Source organism: Ailuropoda melanoleuca, chromosome 15 (assembly GCF_002007445.2).
Source record: "Ailuropoda melanoleuca isolate Jingjing chromosome 15, ASM200744v2, whole genome shotgun sequence".
Lineage (NCBI taxonomy): Eukaryota > Metazoa > Chordata > Mammalia > Carnivora > Ursidae > Ailuropoda > Ailuropoda melanoleuca.
Window position 1 is genome coordinate 49,308,570 of NC_048232.1, and position 10,681 is coordinate 49,319,250.

A 10,681-nucleotide genomic window follows, 5' to 3' on the forward strand; every position below is an offset into this window, starting at 1 on the left:
TCCTATTCAAGAGCAGACATACCAGTTAAAGTTCAGTGGTGTGCGGTGCTGAAATAATCACTTGCCTGAAAGTCAGGAGATTGGGGTTCATTTTCAGGCTCTTCTTTTGTGATTTATGTAAATCATTTAAACTCTCTGGGCCTCAAATTCCTCAACCCTAAAATTAAACTCAATTTAATAAATATGTTTTCAGTCACTGAAAAAAGGAGAGAATTTGTATAGATCAGCACTGTCCAATAGAACTTCCTGCAAAAAATGAAATGTTTTATATTTCTGCTATCCAATATGGTAGCCATTAACCATACTGAGCACTATTGATACCATGATTGAAGAACTGAATTTTTTTTTTTTTAAGATTTTATTTATTTATCTGACAGAGATAGAGACAGCCAGTGAGAGAGGGAACACAAGCAGGGGGAGTGGGAGAGGAAGAAGCAGGCTCATAGCAGAAGAGCCTGATGTGGGGCTCGATCCCACAACGCCAGGATCACGCCCTGAGCCGAAGGCAGACGCTTAACCGCTGTGCCACCCAGGCGCCCCAAGAACTGAATTTTTTAATTTATTTAATTTTAATAAATTTTAATTTATTTAATTTTAGTCAATTTAAGCTTAAATGTGTGGCTACTGGATATATATTAGATGGTTCAAGTTTAATTATTTCTAAAGTTTCTTACAAAAAGTTCTGTTTTGATGATTTCTAAACCTAGTGAATCTTTCTTCTTGTTCTGCCTACTATGAAATTATTTAGCATAAACTAATAACTTTAATCTTTATCAGTGTAATAATTAATCACTTCAATAAAAATTACATCTGTAAATGAGCAAGATAAAATATATATGAAATAATTTTATAAATTCCAAAATGCTTTGCAAATATAAAGTGTCACTAATAAAATCTCTGTCACATCTAGTTGCACTCCTTTGTCAAGTGTAAGCTGGCATATATAGATTGAAAACTCTTTTATTTCATATCCCAGACCAAGAGAAACACCTTGATGGGACCCTGTAGTAGGCCAGAAAACACATTTTTTGAGTATATATTTCCACTGATGTTTAAAGAAACAAAAATTTGTATTCCTTTTTTTAATACTGCATCCATCAAGGGTTTCAACCTAGATGTTACCATCAACTATATAAGAAAATAATTTTTTTAAGTTTTATTTAAGTAATTTCTACACCCCTCCTCTTCTTGACCTTCAGATTCTTCTACCCCTTACCATGTGGCATCCTGACTAATGTTTTTCTTGCGGTCATAACCGTCTCCTTTTCTTTTCTGGTCTATTCTTGTCTTCTCTCTCCTTACACAACATTTGCTCAGCTCTGTACCTTCAGTGACTATCCCTTTCAAGTTGGCTCTGAGATGTCTCCTGGTTAGCGACCCAGTGAACACCTTAAGCTGGCAAAACCTAGAGACTATACCTCTAGCCCCTCCTCAGCTCTTCAAGATCTAGGTGCTAGACAATGAGCTTTGACTTGAAGGAAAGTCCTCTCTTACCAACTATTGAGAAACAAAACTTTTTCCATTTTGTCTTATTTTTAAGTGATTCTATAATCTTCTAAATAAGATATATGGTTCATAGTTTGGAAAGAGTTATTTTAAAAATAACTTCATTATATGCATAACTGGCATGCATAAATGACACACATTTAAGGTATACAATTTGTTAAATTTTGACATATGTACACACTCACAAAACCATTGATACAACTAGGAAAATGAATATATCCATTACTACAAAAATTCCCTATCTTCCTTTTTAATTCCTTACCATTACCCTTAACTTCCAGCTTTATCTTTGTTCGAGGCTTAGCCAACCACTGATCTGTTTACCGTCACTATAGATGACTTTGCAGTTTCTAGAATTGTAAATAAATGGAATCATACAGTATATACTATTTTTTGTCTACCTTCTTTCCTTTTTATTGATGAGTACTGTTCGTTTTATGGATATAACATACACATGGATCAATATGCCATCCACTTACCTGTTGATAGACGTATGAGTTATATCCTGTTTGGCCTGTTACAGATAAAGCTTCTATGAACATTTAAGAACAAGTATGGACACGTGACTATATTTCTCTTCTGTAAATACCTAAGAGGAAATAGCTGGACCATACAGTTTTTAAGAAACTGGTAGCATCCAGCATACTCAGTATTTTTCGTTTAGTCATTCTAATAGTTGAATGGTGGATATTTTTAGCTTCTTGAAGTTGTTTCATAGTTCACTGATGCTTTATTTATTTACTTTTTTTCCTTTTTGTCTTTATCTTTCATTTTGGATATATTCTTTTTTTTTTTTAAAGATTTTATTTATTTATTTGACACAGAGAGAGAGACAGCCAGTGAGAGAGGGAACACAAGTGGGGGGAGTGGGAGAGGAAGAAGCAGGCTCCCAGCAGAGGAGACTGACGCGGGGCTTGATCCCCGAATACCAGGATCATGCCCTGAGCCTAAGGCAGACGCTTAACGACTGAGACACCAGGTGCCCCCATTTTGGATATATTCTATTACAATGTCTTCCCATTCACTAATCTTTCCTTTTGCAACGTCTAATCCACTACTAATCCCATTTGGTGTATTTTTCATCTGAGACATTATAGGTTTCAGCTTTGCAAATTTAATTTGGGTCTTTTTATCTTCCAAGTTTCTATTTAACATCTTTCCTCTAGCTGTGGGACTATGAAGTATAGTTATAATAACTGTTTTAATGCCTTATGTTAATTCTAACATCTATGCCAGTTCTGGTTTGGTGTCCTTATTCTGGGCCATATCTTCTCATTTCTTTGCATGACTGGTAACTTCTTAACAGATATCAGCCATTTTGAATTTTACCATGGGGTGTACTACATATTTTTGCATTCCTATAAATAAATATTTTTGAGTTTACATTACTTGGAAAAATTTGACACTTTCAAGTCCTATTTTTGAGATTCATTAAGTTGGACCAGAGTAGCATTTAGTCTAGGGCTAATTATTATCCACTACTGAGGCAACAGTTTTCTTTTTTAATATATTTTTTTAAATTTATTTTATATATAGAGAGAGAGCACAAGGGGAAGAGAGGGACAGATGGAGAGGGAGAGAGAGACTCCTCAAGCAGACTCCCTGCTGAGTATGAAGCCTGATGTGGGACTTGATCCCAGGATTCTGAGATCATGACCTGAGCTGAAACTAAGAGTGGGGCACTTAACTAACTGAGCTACCCTGGCACCCTGAGGCAATATTTTTCTAAATTCTCTATCCAATACCCCATGGTTATAAGTTTTCCAATCTAGCTGGTAGGAATAGGTACTATTCCTAGCCCTTTGTGAGCTCCTGGAACTTTTCCTTCTAATATTTCTGGGAAATTCATTCCACAGCTGAGAGTAGTTTTCTCTTCACATATGCACATTATCATTCTGCTTAAAACTTGAAGAGGCCCCTCAGCAGGTATCTGAGCTTCTCTCCCCTGTAGGTTCTTCTTTCCAGAACTTTGCCCCACAAACTTTAACTGCCTTTGTCTCCCCAGTCTTTCAGTTTTACTCTTCAACTCATGGGGTCCACTGGCCCCACCTGGATTCTCTCTTCCTGCACAACAATCCAGAAACTCATTCAAGGCAGGAATTTGGGACAATTATAAAGTTTACCTTATTTGTTCCCCATCTCTCATGTGTCGCTGTTGTTCATTGCTAGATCTCCAATGTCTTAACTTTTGTTTCATACATTTTGCCTGTTTTTTTCATTGTTTCAGGGTGGAGGGCAAACTTGGTCCCACTTTCTCCATCTTGGCCTGAAGCAGAAGTTAATTAATTCATTTTGAAAAGTATTTATTTTTACTTTACACCCTCAATCTAAGGAGAAGGAGCACATCAAAAATAATTGTATCCTCACAAGAAAGTTTATGAGTTAGGTTGGATCTACCCAGGCACCTAGAAAGTACCAAACAGAGCTTCAGTTGGAAAACAGGGGAAACTGATTGGTCCTTCTTTGGTGTTTAGGTCCAGAAAGCAAACCTTTCTGGAGTAAGGTCACATGGAGAAAGACAAAAAGAAAAAAAGCTACTTTTGAGCAGAGACTGGTTACCACATTAGATCGTGAGTCCACTGAAGAACAAAAGGAGAATACAGAAAGGAATTCACACTTAACTCATTCAAGCTCCTCCCCTTCCTTCCCTCTCTAGTTCCTGCTTCCTTTGGTATACTGAGAATTAGAAGCCTCTACAACCCTTGTTAATATGCCTTTGTTCTAGTCTCTAGCTACTTTTGTCCCCTTCCTTCATTTTTTCCTAGCCAAAACTCCTGTTTCTCACACCATTTCTTTTAGTCAGTTACAATTAGGTGGGTGAGCAAGAGTCGGTACAGGAAAGGTGTCCTCTATTGTGTGTCAAAAGGCACCACTCTTAAGGGAGAGGACAAGTCTGTCTGGGACCTTTGGCTATATAGAGGGCTCAACTGTAACTGGTGAGAATTTTCTGCTTAAATCTTTTTTTTTAAGGTTTTATTTATTTATTTGAAAGAGAGAGTGAGAAAGCACAAGCTGGGGGAGCTGCAGAGGGAGAAGGAGAACCAGATCCCCCGCTGAGTATGGGGCCTGACACAGGCCTTGATTCCAGGACCCAGAGATCATGACCTGAGCTGAAGACAGATGCTTAACTGACTGGCTTAACTGACTGAGCCATCCAGGTGCCCCCATTTTTTTTTTTTTTTACTGTTTTTCTTTCTTTTCTTTCCTTTTTTTTTTTTAATAGATTATTTATTTTAGAGAGAGAGAAGGAGAGATAGCATGGGGCAAGGGGGAGAGGGAGAGGGGAAGCGGACTCCTCGCTGAGCACGAAGCCTGACGCGGGGCTCAATCTCACAACCCAGAGATCACAACCTAAGCTAAAACCAAGAATTGGAGGCTCAACCAACTGTGCCACCCAGGTCCCCATTTCACTGTTTTTCTATCAAGTGGATGTGAATTTTAGTTTTTAACCTAAAAACATGTGCCTTCTGAATACCTAAATTTAGATAAAGATAAGGTTGAAAAACAGATAACCCTTTTATTTCAGATAGAAAAATGAGATTCCAAATATACCTTTCCACTAATCATTTTTACATTGACTTCAGCATTCATTCTACTCTGACAGCATATCTTTTATCATAAATGTGCTGAGAGATAGCACAAGTATAGTAAAACTCAGAAGAAACACTTAACATTCCTTAATCAATAGAAAGATGCCATAGGTCGGGTCACATTCTCAAAACATAGCTACAAGCACTAAAAGGCCATTATAAAATGACTAAAAAAAAAAAAAAACATAAGTTCTGACTCTAACACTGGAACTATAAAAGAATGTCTCCTCTTGATGGCAAGAATCCCATAACAAAAGTGAAAGGATTGTCTTTCCCACAGTTATTTCCAAATGGGTCTGTGGAGCATAGAAACAAATGGCTAAAAACGTAGTATAAAGAGATACTTAGTATCATACAGAATTCTTAAAATTTGATTTGAGACTAGTTTCATTCAAACTGAGATATATATGCAGACAGAGCTGATGTTGTAAGATAGATTGATAGATAAATGACAGATGGATGAAAAGAAGGGTAGATGGATGGATGGATACACAGATAATCATCAAAATGTCATTATTTTCACATTTTTTTCTTTGCATTGAAGAGCATACTGAGGTAGTAGGAAACAGGAAGGGACAAGCAGTCTTTCAACAACAGTAACAAAGTTAGGTTAATGTTATGAGTTAGAGCAGTGTTTCTCTGAGTGTGGTTCACAAGTAATGAAACATCTGTTAAAGATGCAAATACTCAGGCGCCTCCCAGACATACTACATCAGAATCTTGGAGAGTATGGCCTGGGATTCTGAATTTTAACGTACTTCCTTAGTATTTTTACTTCATATTAAGACTTAGGAACTCCAGGTTTCAGGCATGGATTCTACAGCCAAACTTCCTGGGTTCAAAATTCAACTCCACCAAATAGCTATTTTACCACAGACATATTACTCTCTATATTTTTTCATCTGCAAATTGGAGGTGATGATAACAATAGTTCCGACCTCATAGGATTATAAAAGAATTAAATGAGCTAATATAAAAAGTCCTTAGAATTGTATTGGGTATAAGTACTATCTGTATAAGTGCAACAAATGTAACTAAGTCAACCTTATTCCAAATTACTATATCCTAGAAGGACAGGAATTCAAAAGGAACAAAATAACAATAATAAGTTCTAAGAGTAAAAACACAAGTTTGATCCACAGCATTCTCTATAGCTAATCATTGCAGGTTCTTTATTTCATTTTGTTTTGCTTTTACTGGCAAAAGAACACCCTTTTGTGAAGCTGTTCCTTATTGCCCTACAGGATATGGTGGCACCAAGAAATTCTTCACCTGTGGCCAAAACACCACTGTTCTCCTTACTGTAAAATTCTAGTAAATTCTGGGGAGTCGTTCTCCCCAAATTAAAGCCATATACCTCTGAAAGAGAAATTATTCTTTGTTCAGCTCTTGTCAAGACACCTGACTAACACAGAAGTGTTCTGGTTGCCTACCTGCCCTCTGGATCTTATGTGACTCAGGTGTTTCGACCTCACTCATACTGTCAGGAATTCACCTTGGCCCAACTCCACAGTATCTAGCAAAGACTAACTCTTGAGAAAAAGAAGTGGAGAGGATTCTGAATAAACAGGGTTCAGAAACTGTACTTACATTGTAAGTCATTGGTTAAGACTGGATAGAGAATTAAATACAATAAGCCTTTGAACAATGTCCCATTTATAATTCCACAGGTTCATTACCACTGTGGGCCAGGATATAAACAGAGGGAGCAATGAGAAGTCTGGCAAGGTATATGCACAGGCTCTTATGAACCATACCTTCAAATTATTAGCCTCCTCCAGCCTTGATTGACCTTTCGATGTAGCCTGGCTTCCCTGGTCCATGACTTCTACCTCTCTCTAGCTCTCTTGTCCCTCCTTTATTACCTAAACTAAATCTCATCCTGAATCAATATAAATATCCACTATGATAAAGCCCAACTTCCTTATGTTCACCCCAGAGCGTCATGCTCTCTGCTCTCCCTCTCTCTCTATTCTGTAGACATATTAAATTGCTTGCAGGTGCCCAAATGTGCCTCTGCCTCTCTTCCTACAGATTTTCCTATATGCTGTGCTTTCTCCCGAGGACATCTTTCTCTCACACCCCAGCCCCTCCCATTCACTTGACTAATGCCGACTCATTCTTCAGAACTCAGCTAAGACATCACCACGTCCAGTGTCTTACCTAATCCGGTCCCTCCCAATGTATGCATCAATCAGGCTCTTTTCAGACTCTAAGTCCTATTTATTCACTTGTCTCCCCTTCTAAACTATTAAATCCTTAAAGAACCATGTTTTGTTCATCCTTATACCTCCAATCCCTAGCAGAGGTATTACCATTAGTGAGATGAAAATGTTGGTTCATGACTATGTGTTTAAGAGTGTCACGGCTATGTAGCTTAATGGAAAGAACACATGCCTTGGAGTCAGGCAGATCTAGGTTTGAATGACAGCGGTGCTGCTTACTGTCTATGATGTTGGACAACAAATTACATAAACTAATTTAAATCCAAGTTGTACATCTGTAAGTGGGAATGATAATCCTTATTCTACAGATATGTTGTAAGAATTAGATATTACATAGCAAACACCTAGTGTCTAATAAAAGGTAGCTTTTACTATTGTTACATTAATGATGAGAATCAGAATTCATTCCTATATATAGATCAGATCAAAATCAATCACAGCTCATAGACAATGTGTTATAAATATCTGAAAGAGACTCTGAGCTCTCTCTCAAGTAGCTGAGATTGGCTGCACACACCTAAGAGAGACCCTGAGAATATTAGTTCCCCATAATCCTGCTGCAAATAAAATATATATCAGAGATTTTCAATATCAGGATTAATTTCAAATCAGTTGGTCCAGCTTCCAACCGTTGCTATGGGGGAAATTGCCAAATGTGCTAAGAGTAGTGTGGTCAGTGTAACATATTACAAATTAAAATCCTTATTGAACATGGTGCTAAATGCCATATGTACTTTTTAAAAACTTAATCCTTAAAATCAACTGATAAGGCACCCACTATTGTCCCTATTTTACAATTGAGGCTTAGAGAGGTTCTGCAAACGTCCAAGGTCACACACTGAGTGGGACACAGCCTGTACGATTTTAGAAGATTTTTTTTTAAGATTTATTTATTTATTTGAGAGAGAGAGAGAGAAAGTACAAGCAAGAGGGGCAGAGGGAGAGAGAGTATCAAGCAGATTCCGTGCTGAGCATAGAGCCTGACACGGGGCTCTATCCTGAGATCATGACCTGAGACGAAGCCAAGAGTTGGATGCTTAACCCACTCTGCCACCCAGGCACCCCCTAGAAGATATTTTTGATAGCAGAATCACTTTATTATCTGTTATGGCGTGATAACTCACATCAAAGGCATGTGAATAAACTGAAGTTCTCTAGAGTTTCTCACGTGAAGTCCCTCTACCTCCACTTGGTTCATTTTGTGATTTGAATAGTCTGAAGCAGTGGATCAGAGAGGTTTTCGAGTTCAAATTTTCCGCTGGAGCTGGTATTACCATAGTCTGCGATCTGCTATGGATGACAGCTCAAAACAAGGTTTCAGCTGCTGCTTTTCTAGGCCCGCAGTCATAGACCAGAAACTCTGAAGTGGCATGGCAGGTGTTGTAATTAAGGGTGCCAGTTTCAGTGATGGCTACAGAGCTTCTGGACTCCCACGAGGGTAGCAAGGGACTATGTGTCATTTGGGGCTTATTTCTATTTTGTAGGTAACTCTGTTGTTTGAGCAAAAGGAGGTTGGTGATTCTCTGCTGACTGGCATCATTCTAAACTCATGATTCTTTAGTAGGAGAGTGGCTTATTCTTAATCCATTAGTTCTCTAATTCATTAGTTTTTTTGCCATTAGCAATTCATTAGTTTATATAAGAATTTATTTACTTATTTAAAAATTAATGAATTAATTTATAATTCATTTATTAAGCACTTGCTATGTAATGGCACGGTGAGAGGCATCACAATACAGTGTCAAGAATGTGGATTTATCAAGTCAGGTAAACAAGGTTTTGCATCCTACTTTGTAATTTACTAGCCAATAGCCCACACTGGTATAAATGATTATCNCGCTGGCTATCTCTCTGTCAAATAAATAAATAAAATATAAAAAAAAAATAAAATAAAATAAAATAAAAAAAATAAAAATTAATGAATTAATTTATAATTCATTTATTAAGCACTTGCTATGTAATGGCATGGTGAGAGGCATCACAATACAGTGTCAAGAATGTGGATTTATCAAGTCAGGTAAACAAGATTTTGCATCCTACTTTGTAATTTACTAGCCAATAGCCCACACTGGTATAAATGATTATTAGGGTATGAGTTTTAGAGNAAAAAAAAAAAAAAAAAAAGTGAATTTACTAAAGCATGAATTCAGTGAAGCTGCCTGGTTGGAACAGCAGGAAGAGTAGCAGGAAGAGGACTCCAGAGCCCATGAAGAGCAAGGCCACCAAGGAGATAAGGAGCTCTTTGTAGATATCCCCAGTGCACTTGGTGGAAGTAACCTCATGAACGAAGAGCCAGGCTGTAAAGAACATGCCAGTGGCCAATAGCACCATGGTTGAATGGGGCNCCTGGTTGAATGGGGGAAGACAGCCAGGTTCACTGGGTTAGTGTATCTGCTCATGACCTCGAGCTCCATTTTGTCAGGCACAGGGTAATCTACCACTCCTCTGCCCACTTATTTGATCTGTGACCTTGGACATGTTTCTCTGAACTTACGCTTCTCTAGACATAAAATGGAAAGAATAACAACTAATGTATAGAATTCTCGTGGAGAATTAAAATGAAATGTGACAAGGCACCCTGTGCAGTACCTGACAGACAGTAAGTCTTCAATAGATTTACTTCTCTTTCCTCTCCTGCTCAATTCTAGGCACTGTAGAAATAGATATTCTTGAAATTTATAGCATCTATTAAAAAAAGACAATAAAAGGAAAGGAAGCTAAAGTATCAAGCACCTATTTTGTGCCAGGCATTTGCAAATGATATCACTGAACTTAGGTAAAACACATTCCTTCATTTATTCACTCATTCATTCATTCAAGAAATATTTCTTCAGCGCCTACTGTTGTGCTAGGCAGCCTAGGCACTGGAGACACAGCAATAAACACAATGGACTAAGTCCTGCCTTGAGTTTACATTCTAGAGATTATTCCCTTTTTGCTCTACCTTGCTACACAAATAAAAAACTTGGAAATTAGAAAAAAAATTCCAACTTAGAAATCCTTGGAAAAGGGTAAGTGTAACCTGGACTCAAAGGACCGTAGAACTCTGAGATAAGAGGTGAGAGTGGAGTTGGGTGGAACAGCATATGCAATAGCCCAAAGACAAAAAAGGGTGCGACCCATGAGGAAGCATGAGTTTGATCTGGTCATTGGGCGTGGTGGGTGAAAGTAAGTAACAGGAAAGAAATTCTCTTGGAAATGTATATGGAAATCAGATGGTGGTGCATATGGAAAGGCTGACTGATGAGTCTGGACTTCATTTGTAGACCACAGAGAGTAATTTAAGTTTATTGAACAAAGAGGTAATAAGATTGAGAATATGCTTCAGAAATATTAAATGGGCAGCAGTGTGTAAATTGG

The 10,681-nt window shown here is 37.8% G+C and overlaps 1 pseudogene; it reads right to left on the reverse strand.

Annotated features, from left to right (window-relative positions):
* Window positions 1-9,454: 9,454 nt before the first annotated feature.
* Window positions 9,455-9,735, reverse strand: LOC100483683 (annotated as a pseudogene).
* Between the last annotated feature and the right edge of the window lie 946 nt (window positions 9,736-10,681).